Below are 13,872 nucleotides of genomic sequence, written 5' to 3' on the forward strand. Positions count from 1 at the left end.
TATTTCTGTTCTGACATTTTGTCACGCGTAGCTTTGGTATCACTGCACCAGTTAAGTCCCTGCTACTTTCTGGTAGCCAGATTCTTGTATAAAGGACTGTGCACCATTTCTGGGTAAGCGTCTTTCAGGACCCCCCACACTGACACAAGCAGGAGTACTAAGTGCACCTATTTTCTGAAAGAGGAAGTTAACAGAACAGTAGCAATCACGAGCATTCAGCTCCACTAGAATTGAAGCATTAAGAGGTTCATCTCTATTTTGCCTGTCAGTAAATTTCTTCTATCATAACAGCAACTGCCTTGCTCCTTTGACAAAGTGTACGCTCTGTATTTCACTCTTTTCATTACCCTCTGAATGCTCTATTCTACCCTTTATCTGTCTCATTACCACAGCACCTATCACAAGAGGCTGATGACATCTGAAACTGCGTAACAAAAACTGACACATAAAGGTGTATTCAGAGGTAATTCACCACAGCAGGTGACTATCATAATGCAGCTGATTGAAAACTGGCATGATGGCCAGGGCATGGCAGAGGTGGACTGTTCGGTGTAAGTGATAATGCTGCGTGCATGAAGCAGTGCTAAGTGCTTATAACCAAAGGAAAGACAGCCGCAGCATTCAGCGCCACTGTCTTCATTCTCACCTCCAGCACTCGCTGTGAAAAGGCACATTACAAAACTGTCATCTCCGAGGTGTTAAATATGGCACTCTGTGCTTACACGCTGTCTCCATGACAGCCACCCGACACGCGGCCGAGCAGTGCATCCTCCTGACACTGTTGGGCTCCTCGGCCCCGGATCGTGCACACCAACCTGCTGCCAGCTTCCCCAACACGAGGTCAGCAGGACAGGGAGCTTTGTACCAGGAATAGGCTGTGATCGCGTGTTTTCTCCAGCTATCAGTGAGTGATTTATTGATGCAGTGAAGTTCATGCATTTTTACAGCCGTTCAGCACTGGGAAGAAGGCAGGTGAAATGCCATTCAGACCAATTCGTATCCCCTTCTACAAAAAGAGCAGGGTGGTGCTGACAGAGGAGCTGCCAAACAGGAGGCCATAACAGGCAGAGGTAGCAGAATGATAACAGATTGCTGGAGTTAAATCCAGAGCAAAAAGTAATATGCTGTGGAAAAATCGATATCCAGGAGGGCAAATTATGTCTTTTAAATGAAACATTAGACTGAATCTTGCCTCCAAACAGAGACGGGGATGTGAAGGGAAGCATGAATGGGAAGCTGGTGAAAAGGGAATGACTAGAAGCAGTAGGAAGCCTCTTCTGTCAACTCCATTTTAAAGCATACAACTTCTAAAATTAATAAACTTTTTCACATGTAAGAAAACTGGGAAAAGAGTTCTTTTTTTTTTTTTTTTTGCATTGTTTTTGAGCTTTGCAACTGGAAATAAGATGCCTTTGCTACTTTTATAGTATTTTATTTTTTAAATCATGCTTGGCAAGCAAGCCGCTGATGTTATATTACTTGCAATTCTGTTCTTTTCAGAGGTATATATAAATCAAACAGAAGAGCTTGTTAACCTTGAATAGGATACCGTGCATGTGCTATTGCTCTTGAAGGCTTATTATACTCTACTACTTTGGAAAAGGCCCCATTTCTACCAAACAGGTGGAACTCTTCCTCTCTTGATCACCTGCTTCTAAGGCATGAGATAAGTAAAAACTTAGCTATTAAAACTATCCCATACATGACTGATGCATGCTGAACCTCAAACAGGAACTATAGTTAAGGAGTACTATGCCTCTTGTTTTTTGGACAGATGAGGTTATTTCTGACACTCACCACACAGCAGCTGTTTTATGCTTGATTTTTCCTAATGAATTGAATCCTTTCTCCAAGTTGTGTCTCAAAGGAGTATTATGCTGTCACTTGGTTAGGTTAAAATAGATTTCTAGATCTTCTGACAACAACCTCATGGACCTTAGTCCACAGTTCTCAGAGTCCTTTGATAGATCCATATTGTTATACATTATTTTTCCTCAAAGGGTAACATCACAATGATGCAAAACCACTGCACAGTACTAATTTCAGACCTCACAGTTATACAGTTACCCGGGAGGGTAACTGATGGTAACCTTGCATATTTCTTCAGATACAAAGGTGATGAGGGTTTTCCATCCAGCCTTGAATGTCTGCAGATTCTGCACCACAGCATCCAGCTGCAAATAAAAGATTTTGAGGTTAAGCCTCCATCCTTCACTTTATGCACCAATGGAAGCCACCCAAAGAGGCAATTGAGCACACTCACAGCATGGTCATGCCCATTCTCTGAAAATCCTTCAGAGGAAACCACACCTTGCTTCCATCCCTGCCATAACTCTAAGCTATTTAATGAATAGAGGTAAATTCATGCTTTCAGCTGGGCACCGTGCTTTCTGAAGCATAACAATAACAGGTGATGACAAAACATTACATTACAAACAAATTGTGTTTGATATGAAAAATGTATTGTCCACTTGAGATAAAATGTACTACTGTGGCCATAAATCTGCAACTGGAACTGAGTGAAAATAAGCAGCTTCAGGTCAGGGAACTGCACATAGGTGGAAGCAGTATAGATCATCTTATAATTTAGAGGCAATGGTTGCAAAGTGCTTAGCTCTGATGGGGAGAATTATTTACAGCAAGTGCAGAGAATAATCTAGTGATATGTGAGGCTCCACAGTTACATAAAAGAGAGAGATTGCCCTTTGATCCAAATATCTGTGCACTCTTACAGCCCTCATTACAGACGTTGATCATCCAAGCCTTCTGCATTGCTGCTAGATGAAAAGAGATGAGAGTGATATTATCTCTCCTGCTCAGCAACTTATCTATGGGAGCTGTGGAATTATTTGACTGATAGGGCTGTACAAAAAATGGAGCCTGTAGTGATCACTGTTCCTTGGCAACTTTGCCTTAGAGAATGAATGCAGTGAGTTCTGCCACACAAAACCACAATGACTGTAGAGGAAACAATTTTTCATCCTGAAATAAGCAACCTCTCACATATATACCAACAAATACATACGCTTTTCTTTCCAGTTATTGCATTATGCTTATTCTGTTCACAAATTATTATTATTAGTCATATGCTTTTCTTAAATAGAACATTTTCCAATCATAAGTATAGCTAAAAAGTCATACACAGCACTCTGTGTAACAAAATCTCCATCAAATCCCCCCTTGACAAACATATTTACATAACTGAGATAAAAACATTAAGCTTGAGGATACTGCATGGGAAGAAAGATGGAAATAAAAAAAAAAAATAAATGCATCTAAATCTGAACCTACATAATAAATGTGTTCTTCTATCAGAGGAACAACCTGTTGTGCTAAATGCTTCTTTACTTGCAGAGTTTAGCCACTGCTAACTCTGCAAACACTCTGAGTTAGAATCTGCTCTTGCAAGATCTCATACCTCCTTTTAAACAAAGAGAAGGAGGCATGAGAGCACAAATAAGGTGTTTTTTTTTTTTTTTTTTTTTTGTTTTGTTTTTTTTTTTTTTAAAGTAATTTTCCTCTATAGTTAATAATATCAATTTTCATGGGAGCTCTCACTTCTATACCGGTAGCCTGGATAAACTAATCCTCCCAATCAGTTGTTTGATACTCTCAGAGATTTATGTGCTTTTAGTCAAAACAAGAAAGCTTTTCTGAAGCCTGCTATTCATGTATTGGTGTAATTTTTATGATGGCAGGCCAACAATTCAGTAGAATGAAACAAAACAGTTGGGTAGGCACAGCTTTCCTTTGGAACACTCGCTGGATTTTTTAACTCGTGTTGATTTAGATACCGATACTGCTCATATACAAAAAAGAACAACCCTCTGAATTTTCAGTATGGAGATGAAGAGATTATTTTTTTTTTTTAAGAAATTGCAGCCACAGAGAAAATTGCCATCAATAAAATGATATATGATCATTTATGCAGCAGAAATAACTAATAGAGCTGAGACTGCACAAAAGTGTAATGTTCATCTTACACAAAGTATTCTTCAATGAGACTATATGCAAATCAGTATTTGTACTGTCGAAGATACTGATTAAACTTGTAATTTAGGTTTTTAATTGAACTTTTTTATTGGATTTTTCCCAATAGTTCTGCCTCATGTATATGAATAATTAACTGCTGCAAAATAAGTTTCCAAAATAAAATCATAAATTCCAGAATTATTTTTATTTTTTATTTATTTATTTTTAATTCTGGCAATTTTCTGCAGCATACAGGCACAGAATCCTGTGCCTGACTCTTACTATGTTCCATACGCACGATCCTAATACAGCTGTACAAAAAGACAGAATGCAAACAAGGTATATCTGTAAATGGTGCAAATTCACACACACAAAAAATACATTCATAAAATAAATATGACTGTTGTCCTGCAGAATAGCAAGTTTGACACAAAGGTGTTTATGCTATATACTATGGATTGGTATTTTAACCTTAATTATTTTGGGAATAAGAAAAGATGAAATAAGGACACATTAACATTACTGCTTCTGAATTTAGCACTGGTGTTTCATTGGCTTACAAATGAATATCTGTCAGCTGAGTTCAATGAGGCAGTAACTTCACAGTGCTAAACATCAGAGTGATGCACTACTTGAAACTCCAACAAGGCAAGGAAAATAAAGTAAAGCACATTGGATGTGAATATAGAACCACAGAATATTCTGAGTTGGAAGGAAACCACAAGGATCATTGAGTCCAACTCCTGGACACATTCATGAACAAAATCTATGAGAGAAGCTCAATGATCTTAACCACCAACTAAATTAAACCACTTGGCTTTTAGCCTCTCAAGTTAAAAGCCAAGATTCTCCAGACAGATAAAAATAAGACTAAAAGCAATCACAATACTAACACGTCAGACTGAAAGGAAATATATATATATATCCTGCTTTGTTTATGCATAACAAAGTATGATAGAGTAACATCTCATGCTCAATTAACATATCTTTTGGAGGGAATTATAAATGATTAATAGCTGATAACAGGTCATGCAAGGTGTGACTAGTATGCATTTCTGATGATTATAAATATACAGTCAGAGGATGATAAGGATGGCTCCTGTCTGTCAGCAACCTATCAACCCTTACTGCAACCTATAAAAATTTATCAACTATTTACTATCCAAGACAGAGAAGATCTAGTGGACTAGCTTGAGAAAGAGAGAATGTAAACCAGACACTACTGAAAACACAGTGCTAGCTACTGTGTAATGATTGCATTACCTTACAGTATCTAATCATACAGAGATATCATAGGTTTGCAGGAACACCTAGGTATGATCCTCGGACATAAATGAAGTTTCTTGGGCATTTCAATTGCTGTCAGCTATAGAGACCTACTCAAAGTCCTGTAATGACTGAGGTGAACAGGCATACATCTGACATTGGTTGTGCCATGATTGTTACAAACACTACTACTAGCATTGCTGTTAAGAGTCCTTTGGTTGAACTGAGATTATAAAATGCGTGCCACTTTATACTAATCTTTGGGAAGAAAAAAGATGGCACAGCAGTACAGAATCAAGGTTCAGATTTGTGTGTGTGTGTGTGTGTGTGGTTTTTGTTTGTTTGTTTGTTTTAAGAGCAAAATGGCTCTAAGTTAACTGCCTACCTAGCAATATTGAATTCATTTATAGAAGTATAATTCCAGAAAAGCCCATTAGCTTCAGTGAAATCATTCCACTTTTATACTGCCATAATTTAGGTCAAATTCGGAGTCCTACTTTAATCCATATTACACAAAGCATTTTCACAGACATGTGGTAACAAATCCATCATTTATGTTACGTGGAACTCCTGATGCTGTATATTCTTTTTAAAGAAAGACAGGTATCCGGCTGCTTGTTTATCACTTACATTAGCAAAATTAAAATATAGCCCATAAACAGCTGAATGTTATTTCCAATAAACCTGAAATAGAAATGGGAAACACTATACCAAGCAGGTGAAGTTACTTTTAAATGACATCAGCTGTTTATGTGTACTAATTTGTGAAGGCCTAGTGTTCAAATCTGCATCTGTAACACTAATGCATACAGACTGCTAATACACCTTGAATCCTTGTAAAATGCCTCCAGTCTCCAAAAAATTCAGTTATTTCTGTGAGAAGACATGCGCTACATGACTTAACGTCTGTTGTTTACCAACCCTTTAAAAACACTGTTGTTGCAGAGGCAGCCCCTTTTTCAGTGATGGAAAGTGTTGGCTGTCCTGGCCATGGAGACAGGCTTGGAGTTAGTTGTCCAGATCACTTACTTAACCTTCTTATCAAACCAAATCCTGTTGGGCTGTCTTTCTTTATGGCGAAAAAGCTATTCCTGCTTGCTGATGCTCCAGCCTCTTTCTGTAACCACTTCTTACTACAAGGCCTGCAAAGATTTCCATCAAACACCTTGGCCATAAACAATCACTTGAAGCTCTACCAGTGTTGCCAATAGAGACAGGCAAAGAACAGAGCCACCTTGCAGAGCTAAAAGAAGAGGAAAAAAGCATCCCAAACTAAAAGGAAGTTTTTCTTTTCCATTAACTGTTTTAAGCCTCCTGGGTGACTTTGTGGAATCACTGCGGCAAGTTGTGAATGATGTATGAAATGAGAAATCCCTGCCCACCCAGTGGAAAAAGAATTTACAGACAGTGCTTTGCAATCACTTACATGCTCTGCTGTTTGATGTAGTATTTAGCCAACTTATAACCACAAAAGCCTGCCAACCACTGAGATAGCAGCATTTTTTTAAAATTGGAGGAGTCTTTTTCAGCACTGAAAGCGTGGAAGCAAAGTCTATTCTGCAGTCTATTAAAGGTATCATACAAGTTAAAAATTCAGTCTGCATTTTCAAGCTGACCTTCAAAACAATATTGAATAGCAAGCAATATAGTTTTAATATAAGACTAGAAGAACATTTTTATCTCTTGAGTTACACTATTTAAAGCTAATAAAACAGAAAAGTTTGTATTTTATTTCATCTTTATAATCTGATTATGTTACACTTGTTTTGTCTTTGTATACAAATGCGTTCTTTGAGATACAACAAACAGAGACACGGGAATTTAGGAATATGAAAGAATTTAGAATTTACAAAGGAGATATAAATTTTCCTTAATTGGTTATTCTTTTATCCATAAAAAATGTTGTTCAGTAAGCACAAAACTGACCTCCTTTTAACTTAGAGACTTTTAATTTAAAACATATTTCAAGCCTACTTCAAGGTTTTCTTACTGAACTGTTTCAAAAGTTCTAAGAATTCAGAGATCCTTTATATAAACCTTAACAATTTCAAGCAAGTGTGTTCTTTTAATTCTTAACTTTCATTTGAAAAGTAAGAAAAGTTAAAGTCTTTCTGAAAAGAAATGTAATTCAACAACAACAAAAATAATAAAAGATGTATGAAAGAGATATTATCACTATAGAACATTATTAATGATTGACCACATTATAAGTTTCTCTGTTTTTATCTGAAGTTAATTCTAAGTGAAAACTCTTGCAAGTAAACATGAGTTTTTGATTTACAAGTTTTTTGCTCCTCAAATAAATGATGCAATCCTTACTCCTATTTAAAAAAAAAGGGGGGAGGGAGGGAGTGCAGATTTTCCTTATTTAAATTAATGAACATTTTGCCATTGGTTCATTGGCAAGATTTTTCAACGTAAATCACTTCTCAAAAACCTGGTGCTAAAACACTTAGATTAGCCTAGCACTTACTGAAACCATAAAAGCTATAGTTGACACTGGGGTAAAGCTAATATTAAAAGGAGCTTGTGCATGAATGTATGTGTAGTCATACATGCATTAATAGCTACCCCCCGTATGTTTTTTCCTGTATAAAAGACTAATAATTAGACCCCAGTATTTCAATTACATCCTTTCATACAGAAGAGTTAGTGTTCCATTGTTTAGCCTCTTCTCTACCAACAAGGATTAAGTGGAAAAAACACTTAAAAGTCCCGATACAATATTTACAGAAACAGTGTAATTATCTAAGCTCAACAGTGAGCAAACAAACTTCCACAAACACATTTTAGCAACGACCAAGTTTCCACAAAGAGCTAGACATTCACTCAGTCCTAGCAGTAGTTCCCTCGACTACTTTTACTACTTGCAGCATGACTACCCCTCAATTTATTCTCTCTTTGGCAGACTATATCACTTCCATTAAAACAATCCATGCCTTAAGAATAAATTTAGTAAAGACATTGTTTAATAAACATTTTTTTCAACTTGGATTTCTTAAACACGGAGAGATTTTTTTCAAATTTTTAGTTTTTCAGAAATTGCGAAATCTGAAATGAGAGTTTTTCCCATGCTCTACCCTGGTACATTCCTCTTTTTAAAGAATGACTCCTATTTTCACTGGAAGATAGTAAATAATATCCAGACTTTCAGATCAGCTATTTATTGCGGTTTTTTATAGCAGTTTTTAACTGAGATTAACTGAAAGTGCAGCTAGTGTTAAACTGGCATGTATATAAACTTCCTAAAAATCCATTGTTTCCAACTGATATTACTATTATGGAATTATTTCCATTTCTCTTCCCTTGACCTTCCATGTGTTTAAGTGCAACAATCTTTCAAGTAACTGTGGTTACATATTAAAAAGACATGGCTGCCCAGCATTAGAATTCAGTGGAGCTATATAATGCTGTTTCAGAAGCTTTTCTTTTGCAATCTCATGGTTATCAGAACTGCTTAGAAATAACAATTAAGAAAATGTTTACCAACAATATTTCAGTTGTCTGGGACTTGCTGAAAGGGAGCTATATTCAAGATGACAACACATTACAGCAAGGTGAGCAAAATATTTGGAAAAAGATCCCGTAGGAAGTCCACTATTGTCCACATAGTTTAAACATTTGAGTGTCACTTATTCAAAATGTCATCAGCACAAGCAGTTTGCCTCAAGCACTGGATTAGCAGCTGATTCATTCATTTTAGCTTCTACAAATGCCAGAAGCAGTTCATGATCTTTGTTGTCCAAATATATTTTGTCACAGGAAATCCCAGCAAATACCTAATATTATATCTTCTCTTTAATGGGGTTTTGCATTCATGTTTCTGCATCTGATTTTAACCTCTATTAATTGTAGCATCAATTTTTAGTTAATAAAAGGTGTCAAATTTCAGGAGTATTTTTAGCGAAGTATTTCTTTCTTAATTTCTTTCACATTAAAACACGTCAGAGTTAAAAGAATTCTTTTGGACTTCTGAGCAAAATTGAGTGATACATGCATCATCTAATGAAACTACTATCACCAATATATACTGGCACTTAAATGAATTATGTTTTTATGCCACTACTCTATTATGAGCTCAGAATTAATAAATATTACTTTAAATCTGCACTCTGCTGGTAGTGTGGCTATTAGATCCAGACTGAGTTTGCTTTCTGCTACATGGAGCTTTTCCAGCCATTCAACACATGCAACGGTACATGCTCTTTGCAGCTATGAACTGATTTGGCCCAGAGCTACTCTTCTGTAGGAAAGTGAATGCATACTGTCAGCAAGAATTAGAATTACTTTAATAGGGTAAAATGAAAGATATTCCTTTTGCAGAGATCCTAGCTAGGTGAGATGGAATGGCACCACATCTATTCAATATTTTAACTTTCTACAATGTTGATATTGTTAAAAAAAGTACATAAAATATTTACCTGCCTAGCTCATTGTAAGTGAAGAATTTGGACGATATTTAGCAATGATTATCAGAAAAATCACGTACAAGTATGACAGAAGAATGATCTGCTGGCACATCTTTCTGAGGTGAGAGGTCTGAAAACAAAGACTTTGGTTAGAGTTTCAGAGTTTGATCTCTATTCCTGTTCTGTTTCTAAATAACATCACCAAGAATCATGAACTATTCAGCATACAACTGAATCAAAACAAAGACAACGATTTCTTGCCACCATTTTTATTTTTATTTTTGAATCTGAGTAGTTATAGCAAGGTTTTTTTGTTTCTAATAGTAAAGAACTTGGGATCAGATGCTTCAAAAATAAAAGGGCATGTCCCAAGAAACATAGTGTGAAAATAGTTACTAAGTAAGAAGAAGTGCCAGAAATAAGAGGTCTCCCTCCAAAAATTTGCTTAATTTTAACAAGTGATAATTTCAACTGACTTACAGTATTACAAGATGGCTGTACAGAATCTAACTTCTCTTCTGTGACTGATCACTAGCTATTTGCAGCCCTTACCACTCAACAGCAGTGGCAACCCTTTCAAGCATAATGCAGCATCCACACTGTCAACATCAGCAAACCTGTCTAATTATGGCCATCAGCTTACACCAGCTGCTGCTCTTACAAAGAATGAGGATAGATGCAAGTCGTAGTGTGGTATTGCAACCATACAGACATCATTTAGCCAGGAAGGACATAGCTAATACTTTTTGATTTGAGCATACCCTTATGCAAATATGACTCAAGACAAAGTATTCTTGTTCCTTTATGTGAAACTGGTCTGTTCTCCTCTGAAGTTATCATCCTTATCATCTGAAATTGATTCTTGTGTATCCAAGAAAACAAACAGCATATAGCTTTACTTAAGAGCTATCATCTCACACAAATCCTGAGAAATATGAAGGATGGCTTAAATTGAAAGGGACTACTAGAACTGGAAAATATCACTTAGTTAAAACACTTTTTTTCCCAGCAATTTAACAGAATCTGCTGTTGTTCTGTGGGTATAGCGCCAAGACACAAATTATCTCTGCTGAAAGGAGCTGATAAAGCCAGAGATGCTCAATTGCCTGTAACTCAAGAAACGGAAGTCCAGGCATCACAAAAAGTGAGACAAGTGTATGAACAGATATTTGGGCTTGTCAAGAACAAGCGGCAATGAATGCTTCATGCTGGATTCCTAATTCTTCAGTCCTTGCCAATAAATTGCGACCCAAATGCTCTTATTTTTCTTATTTAAGAACAAACTATAGCTCTTATAGTATGAATCATCTTAGAGAAACGTTGGGAAAGCATTCTGGTTCATTTCAGCACTGTCATCTATCTGTATGGTCTAGTTCTGCAGCAGGAACTTTTCAAAGCAGTTTGCAGGGTAAACAGAAGACATCCTTGAAACAGCTCTTGTGAGGATATGCACATGGTATCTGTTCATCAAAGAATGATTATTAAAGGCTGAATACTGAGCTTTAGGCACAGTACATTCCTTTCCTGAAATGTATTATGAAGACAAGTATCAATATTACACATAGCATCTACATCTAAATAATATAGAAAACACGATTCAAGGAAACACCAAATATTGCTAGCGTCTCAACAGAAGCACAGTTACATTTGAAATTTGCCAAAATCTAGAAGAAAAGAATTTTCTCAGACAGCTGTCGGCTGTTCTTTCAGTTTCTCATGAAATAATGCATTTGAAATTGGCAACACATGGAGAACTGGAAACAGTTTGATCCCTAACAGCTTACTCCCTACATTTACTTTGAATGAGCATGCATTAGCTCTACCGAATTCAGTAGAGCAACATCTATGCCAGGTCATTTTTGATTTTGGTAATTATCACATGGGGACACCTACTGGAGATGTACAAAAGTTTTTATACTGGAGAGGTGTAAGCTAAAAGAGCTTCCAAATGACTCTCAAAAAGGCACAGTTTCACTATGACCCCATACAGTGTTCTCCACTTCAAAGTCTGGCTGTTTGTCTTACAAGGATGAAGTTTTATAAACTTCACTAAGAAAATCAAAAATGCAGTCTGGTTTAAAATACTCTCTCCATCACTATCCACCTTGTATAATCTTCATGATGTGACAAGCACTAAAATATTCATTGTAGCTGTGGGGCAGGATAAAAAGCACGTGAAAGTAGATAGAGAATTTATGGACACAAATGCTAGGCAGTAACAGTTCTGAACAGCACATGCTCATTTGTACCTTTGATTTTTTAACTGGATACTCACTTTGTGGTTTGAACAGATATTGAAGATGTAAGAAAGGGAAGCAAGGCAAGCATCAGAGCAATAGGAATAAAATGTATGGTTTAACTATGCCAATGAGAAAATACAGACAAATGCATCCCCAGGAATTATTCTCACTGAGGTCCATTCACCCTCAGGCAAGGATATCTGATGCAACCCTAGCATAAGCCCTTTTTAAACAGGGATAATTCAACGTGATACAGTTACTCGAGATCTCGTTCCAGTCCTCCTCCATGCACCCTTCAGCTGGGTGCCCCACATCCCTCTGCAAGAAAGTGCAGAGAGGGAAACCAGCCTGGCATTCACAAGGTTGTATTCTTGTTCCTGCTCTGGTGCTGCCATAACTTCCAGGGCGTACAGGGCTCTTGCAGCATCACAGGCAGATAATTCTTTGTATGGTTCTGAAAGTTTTGCTCAACATAATGTACTTTTTTGTTGTTGTTGTTGGTTTTTTTATGAGTTACTCTTTTAGTTCATAGATAATTAATTAAATTAAAAATGCCATGCTTGAATGTGTCATGTATCAATTTTGAAGACTTAATTATAAGAGTGAATTAAGCTTTGATTAAGCTTTTCTTCTCAGAGCAGTAGCTGTCATTCTCCTTTGTGTTAAAATAAGAGAATCACTCTGGCTCAGTCTGCAAAAATGCCACCATATTATTTATTTCTGACAACAGTCTAGAAGTCAGGCTTGTCTGAAGACAAAAGCTGTAGGTACAATGGTCATTTTCTACATTGTGCATCCACAGAGAGCCATGGCATTATGTTCTCCCCACAAAAACTAGTTGAAAAGATCAGTGCAAAGTGCCAATAACAAAACATTTAGAATAACATAGTTAGGATCATTTTGTTGAAGGAAACTGACATTTGAAAAGGAAATAGTTTGTTGTGTCAACCTGTCTAAGTGCTGTAATTTCTATTGTGGTTAGGGGGTTGGGTTTTCTGTGTTTTTTGTGTTGGTTTTTTTTGGCTTTTAGGCATGATGAGATTGTGTGAAAATTGCAGAGACTTTTGCACTTAAATTGATACAGAAAAATCTAAGTAATCGGAGTTAATTAGAAACCAGGAAATTTCAGAATTGGAACTCTGAAAAACAAAGCACTACTACTTGAATGAATCCTAGCTTGAATAGAGAGGAGGAGACTGAAAACTGTTCAAAAGAACATGATTCTTAATTTGCATGTTCAGAAGATACCTTGGAAATATGCAACTGCTTGAAATCCAGCAAACTTATGAACTCTACAGGTAACCTGCTTCACCCATTCCTTGTATCTCCATGAGACCAAAGCATATATAAAGTGGCAGGTGATATGTTCTCAGGCACTTAGATCTTTTGAAAGTGCTCGACACAGCACCTAGTAACAAGAATTAATCGTCAGCAGGAATAGAGGCTTAGTTTGAACAGAGACTGAAGGCTACTTAATAGGGAGGGAAACAATACCCACCGAACAGGACCGCTTTCATGGAGTGCACATGCCAGTCATTCACTTGGACAGATTCCTATCACCTGAAGCTCTGCCACCATTATATATTAGCTTAAAACTGGACTAAGGTGCTATATTTAATTCCAAAATCATTATTAACAGCTTCCCTTGTGTTAAAGCAAATTCAACAGCCCCATACTTTTGCCATGGAAATGTAATCCAGTTGATGCCAAACAAATAGCAAGAGCTTCTGTTATTATTCATATTATCACAGCTATTAAAGGGCACCACTACAGTATTTAGAGAATGGAAATTTAGGCTCTATTTATTACAAAACCTACACTGTTGCACACAATGCTTGCCTGAGATAGTAACAACAAGGAAAAATAGATGAGAAAAGGCAAGCATTCTTCATTTTAGAGACAGCAGCAAAGGCAAGGAATCCAGTAGTTTCATACCACCTAAATACAGTCAAACTAATTGAAATGCCTCAGTTAAGAATACAGAA

At 36.7% G+C, this 13,872-nt stretch overlaps 1 long non-coding RNA gene across 4 annotated transcripts in view; it reads right to left on the minus strand.

Annotated features, from left to right (window-relative positions):
- The window catches only part of LOC137863598 (uncharacterized), a 535,054-nt gene that overhangs the window by 305,410 nt on the left and 215,772 nt on the right, over positions 1-13,872 (minus strand). Inside the window, exon 4 of one of the 4 annotated variants that reach the window (XR_011100999.1) lies at positions 1,458-2,174. The exons of the other annotated variants lie outside the window; for them this stretch is intronic. This is a non-coding gene — a long non-coding RNA (uncharacterized lncRNA). Of the gene's footprint in view, positions 1-1,457; positions 2,175-13,872 lie in introns of those variants that run through there. 4 annotated transcript variants of the gene reach the window in all.

This window comes from Anas acuta, chromosome 13, assembly GCF_963932015.1.
Source record: "Anas acuta chromosome 13, bAnaAcu1.1, whole genome shotgun sequence".
Lineage (NCBI taxonomy): Eukaryota > Metazoa > Chordata > Aves > Anseriformes > Anatidae > Anas > Anas acuta.